The sequence below is a fragment of the Emydura macquarii genome, unplaced genomic scaffold (genome assembly GCF_026122565.2).
Source record: "Emydura macquarii macquarii isolate MOO-44397 ecotype Brisbane River unplaced genomic scaffold, CSIRO-AGI_Emac_v2 contig_1288, whole genome shotgun sequence".
NCBI lineage: Eukaryota > Metazoa > Chordata > Testudines > Chelidae > Emydura > Emydura macquarii.
Genome location: NW_027131425.1, coordinates 101,842 through 106,367, shown reverse-complemented (window position 1 = coordinate 106,367; position 4,526 = coordinate 101,842). Strand labels below are relative to the sequence as shown.

Genomic DNA, 4,526 nt, shown 5'->3' with positions numbered 1-4,526 from the left:
AATGCTCCAGAGGTTAGGGCCTCAGTCCACTGGGCCGTAATTTATGGGGTGTGGGGATATATGCAAATATACTCCCACCATGGGCCAATCGGGAGCAACAGAGGCAGGACCCCATGAGAACACTAGGAGGAGAGGGCTGGCTCCTCCAATTAGGAGCTGAGGGTGTGTGTCCTAGCCACTCTGAGAAGTGGATCTTGCCCCGATCCCTGCAATCGGGCACTAGGGTGTTTCCATTCTCTTCCCATAGGAAGTGAGGAAGGGAACTTGCACAGCCGAGCCCACTGGGGTCTAACGGCAGCAGGTTGATGCAGGTGACTTAACCATCCCAGAGCAAAGAGAAGGGGGTCAGCCTCTGGGAGGGGCAGTGAGCAGAGCCTCTAGGGGTGGGGCAGGCAAGGAATGGGTCAGTCAGGGTGGGTGGGGGGAGGACAGGGTCCTCAGAGATGGTGGGAGGGAAGAAGCAGAGGGTCCTCCATGATGGTGATGGGAATGAGAGGGGGAGGGCTCCCAGTGGGGGGTGCTGGATCTGGGTGGGGCAGTGGGGTGGGAAAAGGGAGTCAATCTCCAGGGGAAGGGACAGGTGAGGGCATAGGGTTGTGCCCTGAGGGAGCAGGCAGTGAGCATGGGAGGAGCAGCTGCGGGGGAACAATCCCTTGGGCAAGGACCTTGAGGGAGGGGGAGCTGAAGAAGGGGGGGGTAGGAGCAGATAAGTGGGTCTTGGGGTGTGTTTGCCCTTAGAGAAGCAAGAAACCCCCTCACCTCTCCCTGGGAAGACACAGGGGACAGACGCTTCTGGTCCAGAGCCGTTATGTCCACTGGTAGTTGCAGCTTCAAGGACAATTGTCTCATTCGCCTCTGCACAATTTGGAACAGAACATTTCAAAACTACAACAGTTGCAGTGGCAAGCAGATTTTATGCAGATTTGATTTATTTGTATATTTCTCTACTAAAACAGCAAACTTGTGTTTCTGATATCTGAGTTAAGGCTCCAAAATGGATACCTCAAGGCTTGAGATAGGGAACAACTTGCTGTATTATCTCCTGATTGCTCTAAACTTACGTATACACTTAAACTATGGCATGAATTGTTGTTAGTATATATTTTTCTTTCTTTACACAGGAATTAGATACTGGGCTCCTGTCAGCTAGTTTCTAAGTTATCTGCAAAAAGACTGAGAGTTTTCAGGTGCCTAAACTGCACCTGGAATCATGCTTAAAGTTGCCCTCCCCCCTCCAATCTAAAATGGTGCCCGGCTCCCAGGTTAATTACATTAACATAGCAAGGCCCCTAGTGGGCTCTTTAAGCCTAAAAGGTACATCTACACAGCGATTAAATACGAGAGGCTGGCCCGGGTCTGCTGCTTTAGGCTACAGGGCTGTAAATTTGCTTGGTCGAAAAAGGAGAGAGAGTCTTCCCCTTCCAGAGGGACAGAGAATAGCATGTGGGGGACTCCAGTTTGGTGCTGGGGTGGAGTGCAGCCCAGGCTGGAAGCTGCTGGCTACTGCCTGCTGCCGGAGTCCCAAAGCTGCTGCTAAGAGCCTGCTGGAGCCTGCTGGAGCAGGGAGCTTCAGAGGTTGGTGGCATTGCCCAAACCAGGGCAGGGACTGAGCCTGGAGCTGCCTGAGATGGGCCCACAGTGAAGGTGGTGTGAGTGTGTCCCCCCGCCCCCGTTGTTTGGGGCAGGGCATGTAAAGGAAGGGGCACTGCAGAGAGACTTTGACTGGGCCTGAGAAGAGGCAGAGAGAGAGAGAGAGTCTCTTCAAGCAGGGCCAGGACTGCAGACGGTTGGGCCAGCTCCAAACCTCCAGCGTGACAACTGGGCTGAACTGGTACCCCGAACCCACAGAGCGCTGTCTGCTTCTTCAGATCTTCAAGTGCGCCCACGCAAGCAAGGGGTCAGAGCTCTGAACTCTTGGGGAGTGCACACTCTGCAGGTGGGGTAAACGGTGCCAGTGTAAATGCAAGTTTAGACAACTTTCATTTGTTTTCACACTATTTTTATTAATTGATTTATTCAGTTGCCCTGTGGATTTAACATAATAGTGATGTTTAGTTTCAGTCTGTTATGCCATATTCCTTTAATTTGTTAAGTAAAGTTGTGTTAATTCTAATTTAAGTATATTGGATGTTTAGTTTGCATAATTGCAATTGTTAAATTAGACCTATGTCTCAGATTATTATTATTATTATTATCAGACTAGGTTTAGTCCTGGAAGCTCCCAAGGCCCGCTATTAAGCGTGTGCAGGGGCCAGCCGGGTGGAGGCACCGCCAAGTTTAAATTCCTTTAAAAGTAACGGGACTGCAGAAGGGGGGTGGCTAGAGGATTCCCACCTATCCTACATCACCGCTGGGATACTCAGGATCTACTTTGTTAACAACCTTAGGCGCCCTTGCACACAGGTGAGTGTTGCCGGCTCCCAAGTAACCCAGAAATAGAAGGGGGTTGCACGCGTAACAGTGTTCACGCTAAGAGTACAGTTGTAAGGAGCATCATCTTACCTGGGAATTCAGGTCTGCTGCTCGCCATTCTAGTACACCACTTCTTCTGGATACTGCTTGGCTGCCTTTCCCAGTGTGCTGTACCTCTCCCCTCAAGTAGGGTGGAAAGTGAGGAGAGTGTGGGCAGTCAGGGATGATGCAGGGAAAGGATCTGAGAGTCCAGATGGAAAACGAGGTACCAGCTATACAGTGACCACAATAAACAATCCAAATCATTTCAACCTCACCTCATGTGAGAGCTTTGCCATGCCCCTAATAATTCTCATCACCCTTCTCTGAACCCTGGCTAATTCGGCCATGTCCTTTTCCAGATGTGATCTATTTTGCCTTCTTCTAAATTTCACCAGAAACATGCTTTGGGGCTGAAATGTCTTATGATCCCCATCCCCTAAAAAGGAGATTTAAGTTTAAAGAGACACTGGGTGGTAATTTCAGATCAAAATAGCCCTTTTAATTAAAAAGATAAATAAAATGGTTCAAATACAAAGCTCAATATTAATAAAAACATATCTATTTGCTTATATATTGCATGAATAACTACAGATTTACAGATTCTAGCATGCAAATTGATCGTCTTATATGATAAGGATAAATCATGCATGCAAATTGTGCCCCGAAGTCTTGAAACGGGCTACAAATGCAATAAAAATTAGGTATTCAAAAATTGAATAAATGAAGGGGGGGGGGGAACCGAAGATACTCCTCACGTGGGGCATCGTTTGGTCTAGAGCCGGCCCTGTCTGCAGCAGCTAGTGCTGGCCATTCTCAGAGATGAGAGAATGGCTATATGGACCCTGAGCTGATCCAGACTGTCAATTCCAGTGTTCCTAAATTAGGTAACTAAATCCATATTAAGGCGCCTAAATTAAAGAGGCCAAAAGAGATGTGGCGCACCCACAGATTGGAAGGAACCAGGAATTTTTCGCAACTATTGAAGTGACCAAACTTGCCCAAACAGAATTTCAATTAATGCCATGAAACATCTGTGTACATAAAACCAAAAATAGCCACTGAGAGCACCAGACCAAACCACCCGAACACACCAGAGACAATGCACCACGTACAGTAAAGCAACTCACACAGCAACTCCCTCTAGGCTAGATAATGAGCAGCTTATCTTACCAACATCCGCCTCGAAGCCCGACCGAATCTAGACACCTTTACCAGTAAAAAAAACCTGTCACTTACAATATTTTTGCTCCTGGGTATCTGCATCTCACTTGTATCACCCAGAAGCAGCCTAAAAGTTACCACCGCTTCCCAAAAGAAATACAAATATAATTAAAACATGAATTTATACAACCTCCTTCTAACGCCGTATCCTCCGGCTGGCTGCTACCTACGCCTTAATTTCCTGGAACAGCGGAAGTGAAACTTAACTAAGAGCAGATGTCACATCTGTGCCAAATTCTTCTTCCTGGGTTCATTGCCAACTGCAGGCATCCCAACGTCATGAGTCAATAAGATCACGAGATTGGTTTAAAATCGAGATGAAAGATGACAACATTTGGGTCTTTTTATTTGTCTTTTGCTTTCTGAGTCTTTAGGACACACCCAGGTCATGTTTTCAGCCTTTTCTTTGCCAACCTGAAAGCCTGAAACTTACTTTTTAAGGGAGAGCTGAGGGAATGTCTGCACTACAGAGTCCATGTTGACACAGCTGTGCCAGCACAGCCTCCTAGCTCAGATGCAGCCTACATGCACAGAAGGAGTTTTTCTGTTGGCATAATAACAAAGTCCTCTTAGACTCATGGACATTGAGGCCAGAAGGGATCATCTTCTCAGACCTGCACATTGCAGGCCACAGAACCTCACCCACCCACTCATGTAATAGACCCCTACGCTCCGGCTGAGTTACTGAAGTCCTCAATTCATGAATGAAGGACTTCAAGTTACAGAGACTGCACCATTTAAACTAGTTTAAACCTGCAAGTGACTCATGAGCCATGCTGCAGAGGAAGGCTAAACCTCCCCTGAGGTCTCTCTGCCAATCTGATCTGAGGGAAAATTCCTTCCAGCCCCCA

The 4,526-nt window shown here is 47.7% G+C and overlaps 1 long non-coding RNA gene across 1 annotated transcript; it reads right to left on the bottom strand.

Annotated features, from left to right (window-relative positions):
- Positions 1–698: 698 nt before the first annotated feature.
- Positions 699–3,811, bottom strand: LOC137154700 (uncharacterized). The gene is made up of 3 exons (XR_010920283.1): positions 3,691–3,811; positions 2,503–2,684; positions 699–855 (listed from the first exon to the last, which is right to left on the bottom strand). It is a non-coding gene; the product is annotated as an uncharacterized lncRNA (long non-coding RNA).
- Positions 3,812–4,526: the final 715 nt, after the last annotated feature.